The sequence below is a fragment of the Leopardus geoffroyi genome, chromosome C2, assembly GCF_018350155.1.
Source record: "Leopardus geoffroyi isolate Oge1 chromosome C2, O.geoffroyi_Oge1_pat1.0, whole genome shotgun sequence".
NCBI classification, from domain to species: domain Eukaryota; kingdom Metazoa; phylum Chordata; class Mammalia; order Carnivora; family Felidae; genus Leopardus; species Leopardus geoffroyi.
Genome location: NC_059333.1, coordinates 154056421 through 154070797, shown reverse-complemented (window position 1 = coordinate 154070797; position 14377 = coordinate 154056421). Strand labels below are relative to the sequence as shown.

At 52.2% G+C, this 14377-nt stretch overlaps 1 protein-coding gene across 1 annotated transcript in view; it reads right to left on the bottom strand.

Annotated features, from left to right (window-relative positions):
* Positions 1-13433, bottom strand: part of DCLK3 (doublecortin like kinase 3) — a 49305-nt gene extending 35872 nt beyond the window's left edge. The window contains exon 1 of the mRNA XM_045436634.1: positions 13392-13433. The gene's annotated coding sequence lies outside the window, so the exon portion shown is untranslated. The remainder of the gene's footprint in view (positions 1-13391) is intronic.
* Positions 13434-14377: the final 944 nt, after the last annotated feature.

The window sequence follows — 14377 nt, the reverse complement described above, 5'->3', positions numbered from 1 at the left end:
TGCTGCGGTTCCATAAACGTGACTGGGACTGAATTTCGCTCTTCTCGGGGCCTTTCAGGGAGGCTCTTTGGGTGTGTTCATTTGGAAGGGAAGTATAGTCTCCAGCCGACTCAAGGCCAGCAAGACCTCCTTTTTCTGGTCAGCCTTTTTCTGGCTGGTTGTCACTCCCGAAGGCCTTCCCCGGACCACCGGTCTCCACTGGCCTGTGTCCTAATAACACGGAAACACACGGGCTAGCTAGAGCTGCGCCTCGGTCCGTCCCTATAGGGGAGGCTGTCGAAATCATTCTAAAAGCAAAGGCTGTGTTCTTTTTTTCTAGAGAGACTGAGCACAGCTATCTCGTGTCTACGCCTTCGTGCTTAGGTTTGGATGGATCTCAGATTGATCTAAAGACCGCTGGAATATTTGACCCACCGCCTGAAAGCGCCCGGCCCCACAGACTCTCACCCCTCATGTATCAGCTGCTTATCGGAGGGGCCAGGGGATACCTCCACTAAGCATTACTAGACAGTGCTAGGGAGGCAGGGAGCCTGTGGATTCTTTAGAAAGCCCTTTTTAAAGGGGTTTGGCCTCTTGATGAGACAACCACCACGTACAACATGTAATTAAATAGCAAGCACGTAAAGCAACTTAAGGGGAGACATTTCCGAAAAATTTATAGTCTTCATTCTTATTCAGGAGCGACGATATACGGTGTTCGAAAAATACCGGGGCCGCTTCTATGAAATAACGATAAGGGAATACTGTGAATTATCCTATGCCAACAAATAAGACAACTTAATAAAACGGATGGATTCCATGAAAGATACATCTTGCCCAAGTTTCCTCAGGAAGAAATAAATAACCTGAGTAGCTCCATGGTGCTATTATCTGAGGTTCAGGTACACCACCCAGAGGAATAACTTGCCATAAATATTCAGGACATGGCCATTACGTGATTGATTGGGCTTACTGGTAAAACTCCTCAGAAATTGCTTCTGGTGAAAAATGCATCCTTTGGATGCCTTTGGCCTTGGATTCCTTCTAAGAAGGACGCAAAGGGGATCCTAAGGATGTGTGGCAGCAAAGGCTGTGTGAGTGAGAATCTTTGTATGTTAGAACTGAAAGGCCAGGAGCCTCAATTTTTAGATGTAAGTGTAGACAAGAAGGGGTAAGCAGTGGGTCCAAGGCCACACAGCCTGAGAGTAAGAACTAGAACAATCGATGGCTTCAGACAAAATCAGGTTGCCATTCGTAACCATGGAATAACACAAAGCTCACGGGACCAACCAGAGGAAACAGAGCAGGACACCAACTCATCAACACGCGTCGGTCCCTAAGCAAAGCAGCCTCGGTTTAGCTGTGCCCTGACTGTTGACGCAGCCGGCATCCCAACTGGGCAAAATAAAGTCACACGGTGTTCCCGCAGCAGGCAATAAACAAGAGAGCTGTTCCCTGACATCCCCGTAGACAGGCTGATCTGAAAACACAACTCCCCAAAGTGTGTTAGCATTCCAAACAAAGAAGAGGGAAGCAGATCAAGGTACACGCTTTTCTGCCGTTAGGGAATTCAACCTGGGTTTGGTTATCCTCTAATCTAAAAGCAGCAAAGTCACCGTGCCAAGAACCTGACTGCAACAGGCATCCAACGGGCACCACAAAGGGGGCCCCGGCACCCACCCCGAGTGCTAGAGCCAAGAGGGACCTCATTTTCAGCCCTGCTGGCAGAGTGTCTGGTGGTCCTCATCACCATGGGAACCTGCATGGCCACCACCAGCCAGCCTCCCAGGGTGGCGGTAAAGACTGCAATGAGATGACAGGTGTAAAGTCAGCTGCCTATGGAAAGCACTCAGTACATCGTGCTTAAACCACACTGGTGAGAGCAGCAGCAAGGCAAGCCAGCTCCTCTGCTAAGAAGCCAACCTCAGAGGGCAGAAATGCGTATGGTTCCCTCAAAGAGCCCAAATGCTGCATCCAGGTCTTTTGAGAGCATCATTTATAAATGTTTTGGCGAAGGCTGTTGCCTTCAGAGCCTTGATGTGAGTCAACTTTGGCAGCTTCTGCGGTTAAGCTTCTTCGGGATCCCTTGCGAAGCTCTCTCCTGGCATTTGCCAAAAATATAGCATTGGCAAGGACAGTGTCTAGTAAATAAAATGGACCTTGCTTGGCTGGGTCCACAATCATCAGGTTGTCCTGGGTGACCAAAGCAATCCTGCGCTTTCCATCTGTTTCTGCCCCCAAATCTAACTAAAGATACCCAGTCATCCACATTCTCTAGGACCAGCACAGTCATGGATGCAGCAGGAGCCCAACGCTATCCCCCTACCAGGCGGCGGTCCCCACCCACCAACTCTCATGAGCGTTGGCTGTTCAAGGGCCACCGCTGCTCTAGTTTCTGGAATTACCTTCTGTTGACTGGAGTCCCTCACCCAGGAGGTTCTACACCCATCTCCACCTCCTCAAGTGCAGCCCATGATCCATGACTGATGGGGACAGAGAAGGGTACCAAAGACCAAGCGGTGACCCAGGGGGGACCAGGTCTGTGTGCGGTGCAGGCTCCAGGACTCCCGTGGGCTCGGGCTGAGGTTGTCTCCAGCTGAGACCACACCCTTGCTTAGCCATGTCCCCCACTGCCCTTGCTACCCTACCTCCCGTCCCGTGGCAGCTCTCCCCTCAAAATCACACACACAGGGATCCCGATCTCAGGTTCTGCTTCCAGGGAACATGGACCCACACTATCGCCTAAAGAATTATGAAAGTCCTTTAAATCTCAAAACAAGAATGAGCACTGAGGGTTTTGTGGCATGTTTTTTCGAATTCGCACGTAGAAGGCATTCCATCGTTCGTGTGTCCTTAAAAACCAAAGGCAGTTAATTACCCAGAGATGCCTAGAGTGTTCATCAAACTATTTCTCGCACACACGTTTCTCGCACTTCCTACCTTTGTTCAGGTCTGCAATCGATCATTTAATATCCTTTCTCCAAGAGGCCCTCCGTGAAGACCCTCAACCCGTTCCATCCCCCTCACTCACCAACCCTCCTGCTCCTTCCTCCCTTCCCAGCTTACCACGACGGATGTTACAATACCCACCTAATGCTCTGACCTCCATCGCTCCAGCTCTTTATGGACAAATACAACAGCCTCCAGCAACAAAGGGCTATTTGCACTTTCAATTTAAACAAAGATTACTGTGCCTATGGCAGGTGGCATAGGAGATACTCAGCAACTAAATGTGAGCGAATGAAAAACTAGTTTGTGGTGACCATCAGTGATTTCTCAACGTCTAAGTGGGTAACCTTTACACTAAAAACTGATTATTGTCAAGGGTAGGAAAAGAACTGTAAGAACCTTTGAGAAAAAGTTCCTTAAAAAGCCACGAAAGGATATGACTGTTACTGGTTCAATTTTGAGAGGGTGATAGTCAGCTGTAGGTTAAGAAAACACAATGCCAGCCTCCAGATGGAGGCAGCCGGCTAGCCAGAAACTGCTGAGAATTTCTAACAGTTATTCAAGACAGCAAGGACTTTCCTTTTTTTTTTTTTCTTTTTTTTGTAAGTTTTTATAAAACTTTCCTTTTTTTTTTCCTGGGATGGGCAGGTATTTAAAACTCCACTCCCCCCTCACAGTAGAATAAAACCCCCCTCATGTAGGTTTTTCCTTTGTTAACATCCTCAATTAAGACTATTTAAAAGCCCACACAACGTGTTTATGGCCACGCAAACATGCGGTGGAGGGGGGGGAGGAAGGGGGAAGGGGCAGATAAGTCTTTCTCCTTACCCATCCCCCCTCCACTTCTACATGACACCGACACCGCACTTTCCTTTCTAAGAAAACATCTTAAGAAGACACCTGCTTTGTGCTCATGATGAAGAAAGCAAACTAAGAAAGAGAACCCCGGCAACCACTGCTGTCTTTGCTTTGTAATGTAGACAAAGCGAGTGGGGGGAAAGCAAATAAATAATGGAATGTTCCTGGGAAGGTGGGAACCCCGGGGGTTTTTCAATTGGTTCTCAGAGTTTTTCATTCATTCTCTATTTCTCCTTAATGTGAGTGTGGACTCCTGTTTCCCTTTCACACTGCAGGACATCTTTGGAAAATACCATCTTCAAAACCAGTAAAACATCTTCAGTTATGCTGTCCTTGTAGGAAAGATCAACTCCTTTGAATTCTAAATTACTCCTAATGGCATTAAAGAGAAAGCACTCCAAGGTTCAAATAGCCAGCACCTGAGCAGCTCCCCTCCTGGGGAGGTCTGGAACCACTGGGCATTGGTTGACTCCAAGTTCCCAAAAGAAAACGGAGCTTCAATCTAAAGAACTCAACTGCTTTCTCTTTTTTCTTTTTAAATTACTAAGTCCAGGGGCACCTGGGTGGCTCAGTAGGTTAAGCCTCTGACTTCAGCTCAGCTCCTGATCTCGAAGTTCATGAGTCTGAGCCCCGCGTCGGGCTCTGTGCTGACAGCTCAGAGCCTAGAGCCTGCTTTGGATTCTGTGTCTCCCTCTCTCTCTCCCCCTCCCCTGCTCATTCTCTCTCTCTCACTCTCTCTCTCTCTCTGTCTCTCAAAAATAAAAATAAAAAAATAAAAAATAAATTACTAAGTCCAATGATTTTGGCTTTCTGAACTCCAACACAAGGTGAGACCCTGACCAGGGCTGCGGTGTCCTTTTATCTTGTTTTACATTAACGACTCATACTAGGCCTGTCTTTTTATCAAGACTCACGGTATAAACATGCTGTTACTAACAAGTGTCTATCATAGTGACAGTCAGAGACACTGACAAGCAACTTTTAAATTCACGAGAGATTATGTCTCAAAGAGAAAACATACTGAATGCAAACTGTTTCCACAGCATCTATAACTCTGCAAGTGGACGGGGCAGGGGGGGCAGAGGGATCCTGATTCCTACCACATGCCCAATTCCTTTGTATACCTTTTCTCTCTACCCCTTTTTCCGTCTTCTTTCCTGAACTTCTTTCAACTCAAGAATCTATCTATTTATTCTGAGTCACCTGGAAAGGTAATTTGAGCCCATGGAACCTCATGAAATAGATTTTGCGTTTTTACTTCAAAATATAATTCGAAACTGGCCAGCTATGAGGCCAGAAATTTTTTCTAAGTATACATATTTATATTATATTTATATTAAGCTTTCCTATAGAACAGCCATAACCAGTTGGAAAATGTACCAGTTTAAAACGTAACACAATAGGAGTGCCTGAGTGGCTCAGCAGGTTGAGCGTCCGACTTTTGATTTTGGCTCAGGTCATGATCCCAGATCATGATCCCTGGTAGGATCCCGCCCCTCACTGGCTTCCATGCTCAGTGTGGAGCCTGCTTAAGATTCCCTCTCTCTCTCTCTCTCTCTCTCTCTCTCTGCCCCCCTCCCCCCTCTTGCACTATCTAAAATTAAAAAAAAATAATAAGTAATAACATATATAATGTCAACATATAGAGAATTTCTAGGAATAACCTTAGCAAGCAATGTAAGGAAACTACAAAACTCAGAGAGGAAATAAAAGATCCATTTAAATGGCTATCCATTCCAGAATGTGAAGTCCCAGTCAATGAAACATATCAGTTCTAATCATAATTTGTAGGTTTGATGCCACTTAAGTACTGATGCAATTTTTGAGGGAGGACAGAAGAGAGATGACAATGAGTAATGAAGACAGCAAAATATATTACAAGGCTACAATTATAAGATCTTGGTGCTTACCCAGGAATAGCTGGGTTTTAGGAAAAAGAAAATTGCAGCCTCAAAATAGATACTACTTGAAAGGAGCATTTAATGTATAATACAAGATCATTACCAACTCATCAGGAAGGTGGGAATCATTTTTATTCAATATTGGAACAACTGGTTAATAACTGGAAGTAAAATAAACTTGGGGCCACCCGGGTGGCTCGGTCAGTTGAGCATCCGACTTCAGTTCAAGTCACGATCTCACGGTTCATCAGCTCGAGCCCTGCACCTGGTTCTGCACTGACAGCTCAGAGCCTGGAGGCTGCTTCACATTCTGTATCTTCCTCTCTCTCTCTCTCTCTCTCTCTCTCTCCCCTCCTCCACCTGTGTGCTCTCTCTTCCTCTCTCTCTAACTATAAATAAATAATAAGTTTGTATTTTTTTAAGTTTATTTTCAGAGACAGAAAGAGAGAAAGAGCATGGTGGAAGGACAGGGAGAGGGCAAGAGGGGACCCGTGCAGTCAGCATGGAGCCCGATGTGGGGCTCGATCTCACGAACCCTGAGATCGTGACCTGAACAGAAATCAAGAGATGGACGCTTAACCAAGCTGGGTCACCCAGGCACCCCTACATCTGGATTTTTATTTCTCCAGTATATACCAAAATAAATTCCAGATGACTTAAAAGCCATGGACAAACATAAATAAGTTGTACTCTAGTATTTATCAAACCACTGAAGAGGGAACGAGTTTGGAGCCTGGAAGCACAGGTAACGGATCCCAAGTTCCCCTGCTTCAGTACAGGATGGGGAAACGGAGGGTGGGCCGGCCTCAGTGTGGGCCCCCAAAGGGACAGGGCTGGTGCCACGTGGCAGGCAGGGAGGGGCCTAAACCGATAAATGCCAAGCTCAGCAGCTACCGTAAGAGTTCTTGCCCATATGAATTCCACGTGGACTAAGCAGCCCTGCTCCCTCTCAGACCCTCCGAGGTGGCCGCAGCAGCGGAACGGTCACACCTGAGTGCCCTGGCTCTTACCCGCTTTGCGTGAGAAGTGACACACAGCATTCCCAACCAGAGTCTGAGGGCCCTGGTCAACCCAAAAGGGTCTTGGGCTTGACTCTCCCCAAAGTAAAGCCTGGGATAAGGATTTGGGTTGAATTGAGAAGAGCTCTTGGGAAAGTACTGGAGAACAGTAAAGAACGGAGGCAGCACAGTGGCACGGGTGAGCTGGTCACTGCTGTGGGCAACCTGGGCTCAGCTCTGAGAGGAACCTTCCGGAAGAATGGGGAGAACCCTGGCCGAGGGTTGTCTCACCAAAGGGGCAAGGGAACTGTGATATTTATCCACCCATTCCCCTCCATTAGGGGTTGAGGGCGGCTCCCAGGGGCATTACCTCCCCAGCACTTCTGGCTCTCGCCAAGAATGGGGGAACCATTCCCCTACAGCCAGAGAAAGCCCTCAAACAGGGCTGCAGTGGGTTGCAGGGGAACCATAAGAATGGGGACTGAGGGGGGGATGCTGATGGCATCTGCTAATGCAGGGGGTACATGGATATCTGGGGAGCATGAACAGTCTGCCACAGATGCAGAGACCCGAGGATTCTGGTTCCAGTGCACGTGACATCAACACAGCATCTGAACCAGACTGAACAACTAGCTTCATCCAACCCATGCCTAGAAGAGACGTTCCGCAAACCAAGCTGTTGTTGCTGGGACATCTGCTCCTCTAACCCAGCCCTGAGGTCTCAAGATGGTTCTTAAAGGTGCCCTGGACTAGCTCATGGGTGTGGAGACAGCTCTCAGGAAAAATGCTTCACTAGTCTAGCGGGGTGGGGCGGGACGGGGGAGGGGGGGAGGGGGAGGTCCAAGATGAAGAGACACGACGCCTGTCCTCCAGTAGCATGTGGTCTCTACAGGTGACAGGTCAGCACTTGCTTAAAGACCATTTGTCCCAAGTGCCAAAGAGATGTAGTGGGGAGCAGAGGGGGAGGACTACATATCCGCCCCCTGGAGGACCTCAGAAGCTGTGCCATGAAGGTGATGGTTGTACCGAGGCCAAGAGACAAGCGGGAGTCTGTCATGAGCAGGAACGAGCAGGATGGAAGCTGCTTCTGGCAGCTTGCTCTAGGCGTTTCCACCAGGGTATATTAGGTTAATAATTCATACAAAGGGGAGAGGCCAAGTTACCTTTTAAACTACTCTGTGCCAATAACCTGCATTAATACAAGACTCCACTCTGGCCACCACAGAGATTTGCTTTCAGTCTGGGACCTTTTTACCTGTCTGTCTGTTCGGGTGCCCTCGTGTTCTCCCCTCTCTGACTCCCCAAAGGGCACAGCTTCCATAATCCTTGTTACGTAATTACCTAGAGATCATGTAACCCGCACCACGTCTGTTCTCTCCTCGGAGAATTTTGAGTGTCTGTGTCCAAAAAAACAGAGTTGGTGCTCTTAAAAACTGAAGGCGCATAACTCATCTCCCCTTATATGGTATGACAGCTTCTCTCTCAGAACCATCCACAGTTTTCTCAAATTGTTTTCGCCTCCTTCAAATATGTAGAAGGCAAAAAGTATGCGCCTGATTAGGCAAGAATGTTGCCAGAACCCACTCCAACGGGTCAGAAGCAGCAGGCACGATGGAAAGGCTCACAAAGCCAATCGTGTCGTCCAAATGAGCACTAATTAAATGTCCTGGAGAGGAAAAAATAGATCCTGCAAGATGCTGCAGTTCCTGAGAGACTGGTTCAGGAAAGATCAAGTCAGGCGGGAAAGGCAGGCTGATACATATGGGCGCAGAGCCTTAGCCTAGAGCGCTCCTGTTCTTTCCACGGACACGCGTGGTCCTCACCCTGGTCAGCAGCACCATCGGCCCCCCGAACCCATGACAGTAAGCCATCTCTGGGTCCTCTTCCCCTCCTTCCCCTCCCCCGGCCAATCTCCCAGCCCCGTGGATCCCACCCCCCAATCTCTCTCAACTGTAGCACCTCCTCTCCATGGCCTCTACCATCTACTGCCTCGGTGCCCACCCTCGCACATCTGGCTTGAACCACCTGCCTCTGGCCTCCCCACCCGCCCCTCACCCACCCACACCTGAACACGCAAGGTCTCTGGACCCCAAAGTTGGTCACCGGCCTCCTCCATTAGACACCCCACGGGCATTTCCACTTGCTTCTCAGACTCTGGAGAATCCTCAGACACATTCCGGGCCGGCTGCAAGTTCTCTTGAAGCGGGTGTAACTTTGTGTTTCAGTCCCACGAAAATCTTTCTGAAGCCGAGCCACAGAAAAGCAACAGAAACACATTCTGGATCGTGTGCACGACCGTGCTATGACCCAGAGCTCCCACGTCGTCTCACGACGCATATTCCCGCATTTACGATACAGCAGGTGACAAGAAAGGTTGTGTCACAGGCTAGTAAGAAGGTAACAAATCAGACTTAACCCGGAGAACACCGAGGAGAACTGAGCCATCAGGCGACCCATGTGGCACGGCCCATAGCTTACCAAATTCGCAGGACCTGAACAGCTGTTTTTAGAATCAGAAACGGTGGTTTCATTGTAGCTAAAATAACCATCCATCACACTAAATTCATCAAGCTGATCTGAATTTCGCCACGTGCAGCCGTGTTGATATTTTACGTAGACATTTGTTTTGGTTTTATAGTCACACGAGAGCCCTAAGCATAGAGTATAGACCCTTTTAGGGCGACTACGTGTATGAAGTCGTTATAATCAAAATAGTTCAAGCCACCACGAGGACTCTCCAACATTTTGTTTCCTTTAAAGGAATTCACACATTGCTCCCATTTGAGAAATTCCGGCCTGCAGAGCGAGGCTCAAGGCCCACTCCGAGCCATACGTGGGAGAGACAGTGATGTTCTCTGAACTTCTGTCCACACCGCCCCCATCGTGTCCCAGCCCCCTCGCGGTGAGTTGTGACCAATGAGCTGTGGCACACGGAGCAACGAGTCAGCGCCAGAGGAGCCACCGGGCGACTCTCCCACCATCTCCTTCTCCCGCGCTGGCGGCCACGTAGGCCACATTTTCCAAATGGCATGTCCGCACAAAGGGAAAAGCTCTGCCTCCTTGGCCCTCTCTGGACTGTGAGGGGCACCGAGTGTGAGTGAGAAGTGACCTTGACCGGGTTAAGCTTTGAGGATTTGTCACTGCAGGAGAGCCCCGCCCGTCCGGACCGCTACATCCCAGCGACGGAGCTCGGCCTCCCTGCCCCAGCCCTTCTCATCATAGGCTCCAAACAGCTCTTGGTTCGATGAGCTGGACACACCAAGCTGTTTCATGCCACTGTGCACATGCTGTTCCTTAATCCTAGAATGCCATCCCTCATACGCTTCTGCTCTCCCCGCACCCCCCCACCCCCGCTGTGATTCGTCCTTCAAAACCCAGGTCAGGCGTCGTCACCAGCGAGAAGTCTTCCTCCCTTTTCCAACCCTCTGACCCCCATGGCCATCACCCATGAACCATGTAGAATGTTTATCTCACCACGTAAAAATCACACATTTCCATGCCTATCCCCGCCCTCCCCCAATCACACTGTAACAGCATCCGTGGCTTACTCATCTCTACACCCTCAAGACCAGCATGCAGGGGGAGGAGGCACCATTCGGCCAGAAAGAGCTTCCTCCAGGGGGCTGGTCCTAAGGCACCTGAAGGAAGTTAGACCCATCACCCCTATAGGGAACACGTCCCAGCTGTCTCTGCCCCCGCCCCGCACCAGACCAGACCTGCCTAGGAAGCCCCAACCCTCCCCATCATCTCCCCAGCCCTAAGACTGGCCTATGACCTAGTACTCAAAGTGTGGTCTCCAAACAAATGACACTTACAGAATTTAGGAGCCAGTGAGAAAAGGAGAATCTCAGGCTGACGCCAGACCTCCCGGATCAGAATCTACGTTTTAGCAAAATCCCTGGATGAGTCCTACGCCCAAAAATATTTAAGAAGCACTGGCCGAAGGCACCCAAATAGCATCTCTTCGGAGTAAAAGGTAACTTTAATAATACTTTCCATTTCGGGGCACCTGGGTGGCTCAGGTCATGATCTCGTGGTTCACGAGTTTGAGCCTCGCGTGGGGCTCTTTGCTGACAGCTCAGAGCCTGGAGCCTGCTTCCGATTCCGTATCTCGCTCTCCCTCCCTCTGTTCCTTCCCCTCTTGCGCTCTGTCTCTCAAAAAATAAATAAACGTTAAAAAACATTTTTTTAAAATACTTTCCATTTGTAGTAATCGCCGTTAAGCGCTTTAGGTCACTAAACCGTCAGAATAATTTGATCATGCCCTTTTTACCAAAGAGGAAACTGAGGCTCAGAGTAGCTGGGTACCCTGCTGAGGACTATACAGCTTCGAAGATCAGGACCAGGATTTGGAGGCAGCTCTAGATGGATCAAGAGCTCCAACCCCCATAAGGACGCACTGCCATTTGCAAAGTTTTATAAACGCTTAGGCTTCAAGGCCAGCCCAAGCACCCCGGCGGACCTCCGTACCCCTTCCTACAGCCACTGAACCGGTGCCTCTCTCCAGCCCATCACCTACGACCTACAGCACAATGCCCTCACCACACACCACCGTCCCAGAGAGGCTGTCCGTTCTCCCTCGGTAAGGATCTTATGGACTCGCTCGGTAATTGTTTGGTAAGCCAATGAAAACATTTCCCTTTTGATCATCAAACAACCCTCTGAGGTTAGACCGTTATTACTAAGTAAAGGAAGTTGAAGGGGTTCCTGGGTGGCTCAGTGGGTTAAGCTTCTGACTCTTGATTCCGGCTGGAGTCATGCTCTGTGCTGTCAGCATGGAGCCTGCTTGGGATTCTCTCTGCCCCTCCCCTGCTCCTGCATGTGGGTGTGTGCTCTCTCTCTCTCTCTCTCTCTCTCTCGTAAATAAATAATTTAAAAAAACAAAGAAAGTGGAAGACACTGAGGTTCCCAGAGAAGTTTAGTCACTGGTCACCAGGAAGCCACAAACCTCTGAGGAGGGAACCCAACGGCCTGACTCCCCAACAGGAATGTCTTCCTTCCCCACTTTTCTACTCTCCCTGCACTGCCCCCTGCCGACCTACATTACCAGGCAATGAACAAACATCCATTCCAAAGAAGTCCCCCACAGACACATCTTCAAAAGGGGCTCTGGTTCACCACCAGAAGGGCCAAATGTAGAGGTTAAAGGGGGCCACCAAAGGAAAAGGGGGAGGGGGGGAAACCATGGGTACCAGATACAATGAGCCCAGCACCGAAGCCGGACAGCCCAGCATCCCTCTCTCCAAGCTCTGCCCAAAGACTGGCCATGTTAAACTAAGACTTCCTCTGTTAGTCTGAGTCCTTATGGGGTTCTCATGCGGGGATCCTCCCCCTTCTCCTATTCTTTCAGCTTGCCATCAAAGAACATGGCTCAAAGACCTTTCAAACCGAAATGAAGGGAGTTACTGAGCATCTTTGAACAATCCTCTTGTGCTTCTCTGCTCTTTCTCCAGGGGGGCATTTTACGGCACCACCCAAAGCAAGCCAAATATCAAGTTGAAATGCTTTCTTGAAGTTGGGCTGCCCCGCACGCCCAGCATCCCTTTACTTTTTTACTTCCTGGGGCCCCTGCCATTTGCCACCTTGTCCCTTAAGAAAACGCACAATGCTTGACTACGGCCGGAGCTGCCTCCTTAGTTGTGATGGCGACTGTCAGCTCGACAGCGGCCCAGCAGACCACGTCAACCCAGACTGACTTCACAGCTTCTAACGCGGTCGCGGAGGCACGGGACCACCCCATGCCAAGATGCTTCCAGAAACACAGTGATGGTAGCAGGACCGGCTTCCATTTGACCGCTGTCCTCTTGGACAACACACGGAGGAAAGGAAGGAAATGGAGTGCAGGGGGAAGGTTGAGGCAGAGGGACGACTAGCCTTGGGGGTGAATACTGAGTTCCCTCCACTTCTCCTGACCCCCCACTCCCAGCAGAGGGATCCTCGGAAAAGGTGTCCCCAGCCGCCTCTGCTCGGCCCTGGGGCAGTCTCCTCTCCCACCTCCCAACACCTCACCCCCAGAACCAGACGTGGAAGGCAGTGTAAACGAGGTCCTAGATTCAAAATTAAGTGATGGGGGATTTCGGGAACTCATTTGCTTCTGCGAATTCCCCGACGCTTCGCCTGTCGCCTTTATCCCGAAGGTCTTGAGTTCTTCCGTGTGTCTCTGTATCTAATTCTAAGGAGTTCCCTTCCTTTTAGCTGGGTCGGAGAGCTCTGGAGACCCGGGTTCAAAGCCCAGCTCCACGGCTACCCAGCCCAGTGACCTCGGGCAAGTCGAGAGTTCCGGGCACCGCTGCTTCTCTTGGGAGAAATGGGGATAATTCCACTTTCCCTACAGGTTGTGAGAAGGGGGGCGGGAGGCCAGCTCCAGGCAAAGCCCTGGCGCCCTGAGGCGCTCACGACGTGTCCCCTGCCTGCCGGACGCCCGCACTCTTCCGCAGCCCCACCGCGCCTCGAAGGTCGCCCACGCGTTTCCCGGGAAGGCCCCTCTGGCTGGCGACGGAGTGGAAAGCAGCAGCCGACAGCGTTATCCCCCTATCCCCGGCAAGCGAGTTCCAGTGGGTGTAGACGCGCGCGCGCACACACCCAGACACACGGACACACACGCGCGCGCACGCACACGCAGCGCTCGGGGCACCCCCGCTGGACCGGCCCGGGGTCGCGACGCCCCCCGACCCGCTGGGGCCCGGGGCGCGCGGCACTTACTTACCCGGGGCGGGCGGCGCGGGCCGGGCCGGGGGCGGCGGCGGGCGCGGGGTGGGCGCGGCGGCGGGCATGGCGGGGCGGCGGGCTCGGGCGCCCGGGGGGCGGCGGTGGGAGCGCGGGGCCGCGGCTCGACGGCCGAGCGGGCGCGGGGAGGCGGGGCGCGCGCGCCCTCTCTCTCTCTCTCTCTCTTTCTCTCTCTCTCTCCTCCCCCCTCCCGCCCCCCGCCCCGAGCCGCGCCGCGCCCGGCGACGGCCACCGGCAACGTCTCCGGGGGCGCCGGGCTTAGCAACCGCGCGGCGCCGCAGCTTCGCTCCCCGCGCCGGCCCGGCGTGCGCGCCGCGCCGGGCCCTGGAGGCGGGGCGGGGCGGGCGGGCGACCGGCGCCCACACCCCTGCTCCGCCCGCGAGGGCCGGGCGGCGGCCCTCGGGGGGCCCCTGGGCGGCCCCGCCCCCCGCGCCCGGTCCAGCCCCCTCCGCGCGCCCTCCGCGCTCGCTCCTTCCCCGCAGGGCGGGATCCTGCTTCGGGCCGGAGGCTCGCCCCCGTCCTCTGGAGGCGGCAAACCGAAGACGTCCCCAGGACCCCCGCAGCCCTCGCGCCTCCCGGCAGATCGGCGTCCAGACTTCCCGCAGCCCTCCCTCCGTCCTACCCCACTCCCACTCCCCCTCCCCTAGCACCCTGACCCCACGTCCTGCAGCCACCTACATCCTGGGCCCCCCGCCCCCCCAGATTCGGACACCTGCTCACACTCTGACCACACCCCTGGCTTCTAAGGCACAGCCTGCCGAACAGCCCTCAGCCTCACGTCTCCCCGGCACCATCGGAAGGCTGCTCCATGCCCCTTGCCTTGTTATGCCCCTTCCAAGCCCCGTACGCCCAGTCCTCATCTTTGCACGTATCCCAGGTGTGCCTCACTGTCCCAGGTGACGCGTATCCTCAAGCACTGGCTCGGCCCCTCCTGGGAGACATGATGAATACAGGGGACCACCGTGC